Here is a 12,920-nt window from a genome sequence, read left to right on the forward strand (position 1 = left end):
ATTTCTTCTGCTGTCAACTGTAACAGTCCTAATCCCTGTCCTTGAACCCTCTCTTGCCTCTCCTCTCCGGCAATTTGCTTTTCACACAAAAACGAGAGTGACCTTTTAAAAACAAAATCTGGATCATATTTATTTGCTTAAAACCCTTTCCTGTCCTCCCCTTGTTCTTAGGAGAAAATCTAAATTCTCAACATGGTTCTGCAGGGTTCACTCTCTTTTCTGGTTCCCTCTCCTCCCCACCTCAGTGTTCTAGCTTCATCAGCCCTGGTGCAGTTGCAGGAACTCAACAGGTTCTCTACCGCCTCAGGCCGTTTGCACAGCTGAGTCACGGTACCTGGAATGCACTGTATTCTGTGCTTTAGTCAACCCCTCTAGGGGGTTCCCAGAATATATGTGGCAGTAGGCCTGGGGGCTTCAGTTAAATTCCATTTCATTGCATATTTATTCAAAGGAACCTCACTGATTTTATTCATATTAAGCTAACCTGATATAAAAAAGTATATAAAATGCGGCAGTACTTACCACATGCCGACACTGTTATAGAGCTTCATATCTATTAACATATGGCTCTGATGATAAATATAACCAGGCATAAATCTTGGCCGAATTAACTAACTTCTGACATTTCCATCTTCCCGTATGTAAAATGAGGGTAATATTATTTACCACAAAGCAGTGCTATCAGGATTTAGGAGATATCATGCTCCTCAAAGTTTGGCACGGAGTAGTAGTAAATTCCTGTTCTTTCTTTTAATAATCAGAATTTAATTGCTATTTTTATCAGCATGCCAACATATATAGCATCTTACATGTATATCTACAGTTTTCATAAAAGAGGACTTTAGAGTTCTCCAAACTCAGAAAAAATGTAAGCAAGGTAGGTATCCTTAAAAATATGGGAATTGAGACTTAATCTCATGCTGTTTGTACCATATATAAATCATTACATTCTCTTTTGAAGATGAGATAATATAGCCCATGAAGTATGAATTAGTGGTTTAAGATTTTGGCCCCTAATCCTGATTTTGGTCCTGGCGAAGGGATATCTTCTCATAAAAGCTGGAACACATCTTCCTATCTCATATCTTTAGCTCTAAAGATTGTATGACTGGCCACTCAAGGAAACAGCCAAGAGCAAAATTTAAAAAGAATTAGAACATGAGAAACTAAATATTCTGCATCATGTGCCTGTAGCAGAAAGTACATACTTTGAAACACTCAGTGCATAATTATTAAAGTTTACTAACATGATTATACTTCAGTGTGGAAGTATTTTACAGATGGTATTTATTCATTCAACAAATTGAGAATGAAATGTGGGCCAGAAACTCTGAAAGATAAAGCACGACTAAGACAGAATTGCTGTAGCTGATGAACTGTTTAGTAGAAAAAACAGATTTTGAACTATTAAAACATAATTTACATTTTCACTTTTTCTCTAAATAGCTACTTCTCGAACAATCAATGAATCATTGCATGGGCAGACCAGAAAAGAATGATGTTGGCATATACCTTGATTGAAAAATATAATATATGTAATATACTATATACGGTACATTATATGTGACATTAAAATAGAATAAAATGTTCATAGACACACATTCTCCTGCCCCCATCTCAGTACACAGCACTGTCATTAACCCAATTGCTCACAAGAAGAATCTGGCTATAACAGGTATTGACACCTCTCATTCTCTATCCTGAATCTTTCTATCCATGTCCAATCTATCACCAAGTCCTATCAATCCTTCTTTCAAAATTAAAAAAAAAAAACGATTTTTTTCATTACTCTTTAGAATCAAGTCAAATTTCCTACTACGTTACAGAGATCTGCCTACTTGAACACACATGTTGCTCTTTAGGCCCAAATTGAATGACACCTCCCTTCACTGCCTGGGCCTTTTTCATTTCTCCTTGCCACCTCGGGACCTTTTAACATGCTGTTCTTTCCACCTGGAATGTTCTTTCCCACATTCTTAAACCCAGGTATCTGCCAAAGTTAAAAGAATCTGGAAATCTTTAAATGTGGTCAGAGAGGCCTGCCATCTAAACTAGATCCCTGTTATACACTCTTGTGGTAGGTTCTCCTTTCCTTCACCTACTTATCACACTTTGCACTTACGTTTTATGTGATTCTTTGATAAAGAACCGTCTGTTCCACTAAGTGGCGAGCTTCATGAAAGTGGGAACAGCGTGGGGAACCTACGTATTCCCAGCACATGTGGCACCGTGCCTCGTATTATATCCTCCTAAGGCCATTGCAACCGTATATGCTCTCCTTCATAGTTACAAGTATGCATTCTTGCTACCCCTTTACAGGTTAATATTTCAAAGTGGCATGGAAGTGTTTCCCTCTGGTCATCACGAGAAAGAACAGCATCGTTGCACAAAGAATGTTCAAAATTATTCTAAAAGAAAAATCAAATTTGGTTTGACAGAACTTTCTGTAGTCTAGCTTTGCTCCTCAATGAAGGGAAGTTTCTCTGTGATACAGAGACCTTGCAGAAATGGACTAAACATTCCGGGGGGGGTGGGGGGTGGTCATCTGCATTGTTGCTTCACTCATTCGTGAAGATACAAAATCAGAACTTGAAACGAAGTATTTAGGATACTATTACTATTAGAAGGCTTTGTTTTTTCACATTTATTAAGTGCTATCTTAAATGTCATCATAGCTGATTCCTTATATCCAAATTCTAGTTACTAAACATTGTGCCTTGTTTGAATAGGTGCCCAAAAAATGCAGGCTGGAAGATTCTCAGAAAAGCAAACTTGTGTGTTACTTATGTAGTTCAACGTCAAAGAAAGACCTCAAATCTGGGAAGCCAAACTGTCCTTGAGTCAAGAGGCAAAAGTTATGACCTTTCCTAGTGACTGTAAACATTTATTTTACCTGATAAGGGAAAGGGAAAAGGAAGCTAGCACTGGCAGAGCATTTCCCACCATCCAGTCTGTCTAGTCTTTCATGCCAAGTTCTGATGAATCTACCCTGAAATCTAGGTTTAGGTAGCAGATAGCCTGACATCTCATTTACCCTTTGGTTGAGCAAGTGGGAAGTAGCTGGTCATACAACTTCTAAGAGCCAAATGATCTTTGCATCCAAGCAATGGACTTAAATCCACACCCCAAATGTACCTCAGGTAAATGAATACAGCGTTAACAATGGAGTCAATCTAACATTACCTTTATATTAGATTCTTTTAAACAGTTTCCCCAACGGTGTCTTTCTGGTCACATATTGACAGTCAGATGGCTTGTTAGTCTGTGGCATGATTTTTCACAGAAATTAGCTTCCACAAAATCATTTGGTATCATTCAGTCTGAGGTACCTCTTAGAAAAGAAACTGCCAATGACAGCAAAACTGTTTACTTGACTACTTCTATTGCTGGTGCTAATATTTTAACATTTCCATTCCTTTCCCCTACTCAGCCATAGCTTAGAAATAGTACCTGGGGAGAACTAGAAAAGTTAAAAGAAATAACCCTATGTTGAGATCTTTTCCTTTTGTAAGAAGATTAAATGCTTGCTGATATAAGCATAAAGCAGTCATTTGAATCATATAAAGGACAATTCATAAAATCTGAATGTGTTAAATGTTATTTTCTTTTATAAGCAAAATAGCATTTCTAGCTCTGTTCTTAGATGGTAACAGAGGTTCTCTATCATCTTAAACATGAAGAAGCCTCTTATATTCGTGCATAAGTTTCAGTTCCTATTTCCTCAAACAGTAGTTTCCAGGAATGTAGAAAGATCTGTCCCGTATGATATATCAGAGTGAATTCTGTATGCTTCATGTATTAAAGCATGATATTTCAGAACCTGAATTGTGGATGCAATAAATTCTAAAATGTCAACATCCTTCATAATAGATACTAGATCACCCTCAGAGGTACTGTTTTAAAATAATTTATTTTACTTTTTGTAAAGCAACTCATATTAAAACATGGTTATAGAAAACTCAAGAATTTAGTCCTCAAAACTGCATTTCTCAGTACTTAAATCTTACTGATATACTTCATAGGAGTAGAAAAATAAAGACTTTCAAGAAAATCCGAAAACATTATCTAAATATAAATCTGAACAACTGGAGGGTCTTGGCCTATAAAATAAATGGTAGTCTTTTCTAGAAAACACACCTAAATTTCTTCAGTGTGTCAAAAATCAAACTTTCAGCCAACTGACCATGAATGTGATATATATCATCAGTTTAAATACTTTTTTCAATGAGTTAGGAAACACTCTTTGCTATCACCTGGGAATTTAGGTGAGACCCTTACTTGATGTTCAGCAAGATACCCAAAATATGCAGATACTTAAATCCATGGAGAATTTCCCCCATCTGATTGATAAATTTGGGGAATATAGCTTTATTTTTAGATCATTGATTCTAGTCCTTCAAAATCTAAAGCTATGTTTCTATTCTTATTCTCATATATGTTCTTATATTCTATTCACTTTTCCAGTTTCTTTTAGTAAATTTGCTCTAAAAATACTCCTTCATTAAAATGGACACATAAGAAGCAAGGTAAAACACAACTGTGTTTTTTGCATTTACCAATGGTGCAGCCCAAACTCTTAGCCATTGATACCTGCTGCAGTCATGGGATGTTCCTCCTTTCACTGGTTTTTGTGGGCATTTTTGTTTTCAAGACAAGGAAAATCTTTAATGTTATAGCATTTGGAATGTTCTTCTAAAACCTTATAATTTTACTAAGACAAATTATGTCAACTCTTTACTCAGTGGTTAACCAGGAGATGTAAATAACTAAATACTTGTTACCTAACCCTTTTTTCTCTTTTCTATTATCCACTGTCCTAATTTTATGCTCAAACCTAAAATTATCTGCAAAAGAAAGCTGCAGTCAAGATGTGGGTAAATAATTCCAATTTTATCTTTTTTAAATGAGAAAAGAATTGCCCAAGTACTGTTTTCAAACATCTGATTTGTAATAAATAATCAACACCATAAAAAGAAGAAGGGAAGCATTATCTTAACACTGCAACTATTCATGTAAAAAGAACTTTACCTTAATTATTTATCCAGTCCTGTGCGATCTTTCTGGAATTGTTTGAAATGGCAGACCCCTGCGACAGTGTTGACTTATATGAACCTTTGGGGCTCTAGACAATGATTTAAAGACCAGTGGGCGTGAATGAGACAGGCCAATCAGACCACCACCACCTTGCCCCAACGTCTCCCTCTGTCCAACTTGCGTCAGCTCTCAAAAAAAAAAAAAAAAAAAAAAAAAAAAAAAAAAAAAAAGAGGCAGCTAACTCAGTTGACTGTTGTACATTTGGATTAAACATCAGTTACACCAATTTCTATTTGTTTGTAGAATTTTGGCTTTTATACAGCAAAATACTCATTTACTGAAAGTTTTATCTTGACTGCTCTCATTCTGTATGAAGATCATATAAGTTGGTTGATAAAGCTTTTGGAAAATTGATGTTTCTAGGTGTATGAACTGAAGCCAAAGCATAATAATACAATAATAATAGTTATGGAGTCTGATTGTTGACTGAAGCATTATAATCAGAATGCATAGAAAATATTAGGTATAGGGGATATATATTCAAATATATTTGAATTTCTGGCTTATTTGGAGGAAATTCTATAGAATGACAGACACTTCCAAATGGCACCAACTTACTTAAGGCACTGCAAGATTGAAAATCGTAAGCTCTGTCTACCACTGTTACCATTCCAAAGGCACTGTGCTGAATAAGCACAATGCTATCTGGAGTTTTTTATTTAAAAAAATTTTTTAGAGAGAACACGAGTGGGAGAGAGGGGCAGAAGGAGAGAGAGAAAGAGAATCTTAAGCAGGCTCCTCCGACCCTGAGATCATGATCTGAGCAGAAATCAAGAGTTGGACGCTCAACCAAATAAGTTCTCCAGGCACCCCTGTTTGGAGTTTGTAAAGAACTTCTAAATGAGCATTTCCTCCTTTTCAAAGAAATCTATTTGGCTTTCTACAAATTAGAGAAAGTCAAAGTGTGTTGGCATATAATTTGTTCTGTTATGAAAATGTATCAATTACACATATCAGAGTGAGGTGAAAAAAAGATTAAAAATCAATCCAGAATTCAGGGTTCTTTGCCTTTTAAATATTTATGACATGAGTGAACAATCTGATGACCAATCAGAAGAAATGTTAGATTACAACACATGGGTCAGCTCTCTATTTCTATAAAAACACAACTAAGCATTGTTCTTTGAGTAAGAAATTCTTAATAGTGCCCTGCAGCAGCTTAAGTAAAATGTCCATTCACCCCTTTCTAATTTCCTTTTCAAATGTGCCCATTTGGTCTATTAACTTTAATATGGTATCTTGGCTTGTATTTGTGTCTTACTTAGCTTGTTCTTTATTTTTCAAAATCACTCTGTAGATTTGTTTTTTTGTGAAAATTATTATGGTCTAGGGAAAAATTATAACAAATATATTAATTTTAACTTCAGAAAAATTTAAAGACTATTCCTTTTCAAAGCACTTCCATTGTTTAAACTGTGATCTTTCCAACTTAAGATTTTTCTTTTTGCAAAGTTACCAGATGAGTATAAGATTAAACAAGCAAAAACCTGCACTAATTGTTAGAAGATTAAATATCTGTATTCTAGTAACATTCCATTTCATAGTGGGTCAGCTGAAAAAAAATCTAATATGTGAATTTCATTCCATGGTATCTTCATATTAAAAAGGATAGAGATAAATGTATAAATAACTAAAGTTTACCTCTCTTAAAATTTTAGTTTAGATTTCATTTATAATTCAGATCTTCTTCAAATACGCTAAATTATAGTAAACTAGCATATTAGATTAAAATAAAAAACACACATAAGAGAGGTCTATATTTCTTCTGAATCTATTCTAATTGCAAAATTCTTATCACAAACTTTGCTAACACTGACTTAAAACTCAAATATATACATATGAAAATTAATTTGATAAAAGTTAGCTGAATTAAAACAGCTTGGGAGCTTGTTTGACTATTTTCTTCCCTCAATTTTTGACATGTTTAGGTATTTCAATTAATGAAAAAACATATAGTCTGCTTTTGATGAAACTCATTGTAACTTGCCTTTCATCAGGAAGACAGACTTAACGCTATAGTTTCATGTTCTACATATTTCTTAAAATCATTCGTGATGTAATTTTATATACATTTGGTAATAGGTCTTTGCTCTTTTGATTTTTAAAGCATGGCAAATGCAACATATTCATTTAGTCTCTGATTTGGCTCCAGTACCACTCTAGGAAGAGGTAATGAACCAGAATATGTACCGACTTTAAAAAGTGAATACAATGAAAAATCTGTGGGTAGTGAAAAATGAAGCAAGTCTGGGCAAGAAGATGACAAACACTTTAATCCTTCATAAAAGGAATTCATATAAGTGTTACCAGGAGCAGATATAGGAGACTTGGTACGTGGGTTAAGGGGAAAGGGGACCCAAGGGATAAGATATGTCCACATAAAGGGATACCTGACTTCCCAGACTATAACACAGTTAATGTCAGCATAATTGCACAGGACTCCGGAAGATGAAGAGTCCCCTGGGACTGAAACCATCCAAGAAGGAGTTATGGAGCCCATGGACTTTGAGGAGGACCTTCAAAGTCCACATGAGATCCCAATAGGTAGAAAGAAAAAGGAAAGGCATCCTGGGTGAAAACTGTAAACAGACTAAAGTGTGTTCTGGCAGAAAAAAAAAAAAAAAAAAAAAAAAAAAGGCATAGAATGGAATAGTCCAGACTGTAAAAGAAGCTCAGAATTTTAATGATAAGGATCTCTTGAAGGCTTCTGAAAAAAAAAATTATAAAATCAGCAGGAAGGGGAGGCAGGTAGGAAGAAGGAGGAGATGGAGGCAGGGACACGGAGGTCAGTGAGGAGGCTGAATGATAGTTTGGCTTTGGTGATATTTACCTATCTGAGGATAATGGCAGAAGAAAAGGCAAATGGAAAGGATTTAAACCAAGGTCACTGGTGGTTTGACTCTTTCTTATACTACTGTTCCGATTTATCACTCTTACTAGCTCACCATACATGCCATGAATTTTATGTGACTATCCTATGAAAAACAAGAAACTTGCAATACAATCTTCATTTTTCTTTATATACAGGAAGAGACTACATGGTGATAACGCATCCATTTTGGCACCTCATCCATCCATCTATGGCTATCATTTTCAGATAGTACAGAGAAGATCTTAGAGCGTATATCCCAATATGTTCTCTATTCAAAGTACAAAATTGTTGGCTCAAAATAAGTTCAGATCCTACCTATACATTGAATTAAAATTTTTCTTGCTTATATTTAAAATCACTGATTATCTTGTTTAAAATTTCCACTTTCAGTGCTGTCCTCAGAAAGTTCCAGCTGGATCAAGTCAAAATGAGTCAACAATTAAAAAAAAATGCCTTAGCCAGACCATCATGGCATTTTGCAATGACACTGAGAAAGATAACCTCTTGTTCTCATCAGAACTGCACCCAAATTTCTAATTTTAGTCATGGGACAAAATAATACTTGGAAATATGATCTGATTATAGCCAAACTGGCAGAAGAGGGTAGAAACAGTATTGACTAAGAAGAAACCAAATTACCTAATTTTTAATAATTTTGTATCATGTCTGTACCTGCATTCCCTTCCTTTTCTTTTCTCCTGTTTTAACTTCTCTTTAGGTCACCTACCTTTTTCTCATCTTTCTTTTTATCCTTGCTAAAAAAGTGACACTCTTTTAGAGCAGAAAAGAACTACGTTCTTTTTGTGATGCCTTATTTTCCAAGAAGTTACTTTTTTTTTTTTATCATTTTCAGCCTTTAGCTTCATAAACTCAAACTCTAATAAAGTAGATCAAGTCCCGAGACTATATGTTCATCATCCTACAGTCAATATTAGTGCTTCCAAATATGGGCACTTACATTAATCCAACTATTTCCTATCGTATTGTGGGTAAATGTCTACCTGATTTACCAAGTCATTCTTAAAAATAGATACTAGGACAACTGCAGTCAGAAACAAGATCTTGATTATTTCTTTTTGATGGAGTTTTTACCCTCTGGATTTTCATTTTCAGGCTTACAGTGTTGAAGAGAATTTGTGATTTTTTTTTTTTTTTTGACGTCATGCTTTGGCGCTCCAAATTCTTCATTTTATCTCTCAATATGGACACAAGAAAAAAATGAAAGAAAAAAAATTCCGTACAGAAATGTTACAGAAATCTTCCTAAATAATTCAAATAACAGAATTCTATGATCCCGAAGGTGAGTTGACTGTGTATATACTTGAGCTACAATAGTCTTTGTATCACTTGCAGAATGATGAAAGCTTAGGTATTGCTGTAGGTGTCTTTTTCTATGGTTTTATAGTTATTAACCTCAACTCACAGAATAAAAAATACAGAATAAAGGCAGATAAAACTGAATACCCCCAAAGAGCCACATGCCAAATTAATTGCAGACGCAGAGCTAAAGATTAAGGGGCGCCTGGGTGGCTCAGTCGGTTAAGCATCCGACTCCTAATTTAGGTTCAGGTCATGATCTCATGGTTTGTGAGTTCAAGCCCCACATCGGGCTCTGCACTGACAGCTTGGAGCCTGCTTGGGGTTCTCTCTCTCCCCCTCTCTCTGGCCCTCTCTTCCTCACTCACTCTCTCTCTGAAAAATAAATAAATAAACTTAAAAAAAAAAAAGAACTAAAGATTAATGTTTGTCTAATCCTCCTTCAGCACAGCCTGTCAGATATCCATCGAATCTTAGGCCACTTCCATTTTTTAAGGCTCCAAATATATTTAAAAATTTACTTAAAGCCCAAAACAGGCTTATTAAATGTAGTACATTATCAACGTGTCTATTTAGCAAATTAACACCTAAACCCACATACCATACAAACGACTTTCAATAGCCTCATTTGGGGATACCTTCAGAAACTCGAAACACTCTCAAATAAGAGACCTCAAAGGACTTCCCAGCCCAGGCCCCTGGAAGAGACCTTGCTTTTCTGCTCTAAAAAATCCCTGACCAAGAAAAATGCAATGACCCATGCATTCTGAGAAAGTGACTTAGTTGATGGCCTGCCCCTCTTTTCAACCCAGCCTACAGCACCTTTACAGTTATACAATGGAATGTTTTGGAAATGTTTGCATAGTCAACTACTATGTTGCAAAATTAGCAAACAAGTTTGGAGCAGGTTGACAAATTTAAGAGACTTTGCCACAGACCTAAATAGAAGATTCCTTTTAGCCTCAGCTGACCAAAAAACAAAAACAAAAACCAAAAAACAAAATGAAACAAACAAAAAACAAAAATAAAAAAACAAACCCAAAAAACAAAAACAAAAAAACAAAAAATCTAGTTAGAAGACAGCTCATGTTGTTATTTTTGCTCTCTGCTATTTGTCTTTTCAGCAACTCAAATTCTTGTCAATCTTTATTTTTTGATACCACATTGAAATGATGCAAAGAAAACAGTATCAAAAGTTCATTCCAACTTCTGCCTGAGCAGATCTGTCGGGGTAAAAGATAACAAGGTCTGTGAGGCTATGGCTGGTTACGATTTAAAATAATATACCGAAATTCTAAATGCTAAATTAGAGCTTTTAAAAGTTTGCTTTGAAGAATGAGTCCTACCCTTTACAATGCCTGCTTGAGGAGTCAGCCCTGGGAAGGAAGGTGATGTAGAACTATAATGATAACAACACTTCCAGCTAAATCACCTTGTTCATCTCAGTTCTTTGTACAGAATGCAGTATTAACACAATGGGAGCTTGAGTTGACTGCCTTTCTAATGAAGAGCAATTGAGGGTTTAAAAACTATTCTTTGGGGGCCACAGCACAGTAAGTTCCATTGCTCTCCTTTATATTCCCATCCATCCCTTTCCTTTAAAAGCAAATTCTCTACCACAACATTTTCTAGACATTTTGATTTTGTAATTTTATCATTGATTGGAGATTGTAAACCTGGTGCCATCTTGCCTGAACTTGGACTCCCAACAGTATCTTGAGCTGTGACCCAATAGGCTGTAAGGAGGCAGAAGAACACTCAATGGGATCTTTAATGGGAAGGGGGCTCCCAAAAGGTGAGGACATGAACTTGTGCTGTAAAGGAATCAGTGTCCCTGTTAACAAGCGATATGGTCAGGCTGGCCTCAATGTTGAAATAAAGTGTGCATGTCTACCACAAACTGTTTTTCAAAGGAATCTGAGCAGAGTGAGATCTGTCACAGTTGACAATGACAGTTCTCACGGACCTGAGTCTCTCACGGAGGATTTCCTGCGTCAGGTCTGTGCAGTAAATGAGGTGCAGGTTTCTGCCAGGAATGTTCATCTCTCCTGCTGGGCTGTCAGCAACTCCAGGGCAGGGCCACAGGCTCAGAGCTCTTTGCAGGGCGCTTAGAGACTGATACACTCATCCTCTCTGCTACAAGGGTTACCAGTGCCCAGCGGCAGTTAAGACTACCTGAGTTTTTTTGTACTTTGTGGGTGGCTTGAACGAGGAATTATAATTCCTGGAAAGCTGGGTGTAAAGTTGGTAGCATCAATCTTTCTTTAAATATAGGAAAATTGACTCAGGTAAAGTAAATGTCTTGACCTTACTTAGCAGGACAGCAGCAGAGGGGGGACATTCAGTCAGATGGTTTAGGAGGTTTGGGGATGGATTCAAGTATGTCTAGACAGCCAATTTAGTTGTAAACAATTTCTTTTGCTTGCTTACCTTGATTAATTTTAGCCTATGCTTGGGTTATAATAGGCACTGTATAAATGTTGAATTAATGAAAGTCTCTGTTAAGGACAATGATTTCAATCTGTGCCTCCAAAACCTTTCTTTGGAACTTATATATGAGGTTGCAACAGGAAACATTGTAATAATTATTTCAATTGATGGATCCTGTGATATGTTAAAATGCAATAGTTCCTGAGTTGTTCTTCTCAGAGACAATGGTAAGGTGGGGTAAAGCGAATGCTCATATTATATGCATTAGTCCTTTTATAGAGAACTGCCTTCCCAGAATATAAAGCAATAATTACCAGTCATGTGTTCAAAGAATATTCAAGGAATAATAAAGGTATGCAAAAATTGTAACTATAGGTTTTAAAAGCAAATCACAAAATCTAATAGTAATATGATCCCTGTGTTTTTAAACTTACATATATGTACACAAACAGATTCAAAGGAAAAATGCCTGAAAGAACACCTATCAAAATACGAATAGTGGTTATCTCCCAGTTGGGGAAACATGGATAATCTCTTTCTCATCAATATTTGCAAATAATCTTTAAAAATTAGGGATTACTTTCACCATAAGAAAAACAATAAATGTGTATTAAAGACAAAAACAATATGAAGAGTTCCTCTCCTAGGTTTTGTAACAATTCTTTATCCCGGATAAATGTCTATTTCTGGTGAGAGTATTTTGGGTGCTTGACCAGCAATAATCAACCCTCTTGAAAAATCTTCGATTCTGAATGGGCACTTATGAGTTATTTAGAGTCAAGACAAAATTATACATGTCCAGTTTGTTTGAAAGGAGGGATTGCTTTTTCCCCACCAGCAGGAGGTACGCTAATAGATCTCAAAATATTGTGGAGAAAAATGGACATCACTATTTCTAGCATAATGCTGTGAGATAGTCGATTTCTATTACAGTGGAAGGAGTTATCTTCATCTACTCACTCATTATTGAACACCTATGAACCAGACTTTGTGGGAGGGGCTAAGGCAACAGAGACAATAAAAAATGAAGATCCAGTCTCTGAAGCCCTGGACTCTCAAGGGAATCCACTGCTTATGTAGGTCAGGCCACTGTAAGGTAGTAGGTGAGATGCCTGTAAGAACTGAGGGGAAGGATAAGTGTGGCACCCAACTCAGTTTGAGAAAGATGGACAGGACTTCCTGGAGATGACAGCTGGGCTCAGACTAA

At 36.0% G+C, this 12,920-nt stretch overlaps 1 protein-coding gene across 3 annotated transcripts in view; it reads right to left on the bottom strand.

Moving 5' to 3' along the window:
* The window catches only part of SLC38A4 (solute carrier family 38 member 4), a 68,666-nt gene that overhangs the window by 32,855 nt on the left and 22,891 nt on the right, over positions 1-12,920 (bottom strand). The window contains exon 1 of one of the 3 annotated variants that reach the window (XM_060657856.3): positions 5,029-5,148. The exons of 1 other annotated variant lie outside the window; for it this stretch is intronic. The gene's annotated coding sequence lies outside the window, so the exon portion shown is untranslated. Of the gene's footprint in view, positions 1-3,183; positions 3,208-5,028; positions 5,149-12,920 lie in introns of those variants that run through there. One more of the 3 variants, XM_078449925.2, reaches the window with a different exon arrangement.

The sequence above is a fragment of the Panthera onca genome, chromosome B4 (genome assembly GCF_046562875.1).
Source record: "Panthera onca isolate mPanOnc1 chromosome B4, mPanOnc1 haplotype 2, whole genome shotgun sequence".
NCBI lineage: Eukaryota > Metazoa > Chordata > Mammalia > Carnivora > Felidae > Panthera > Panthera onca.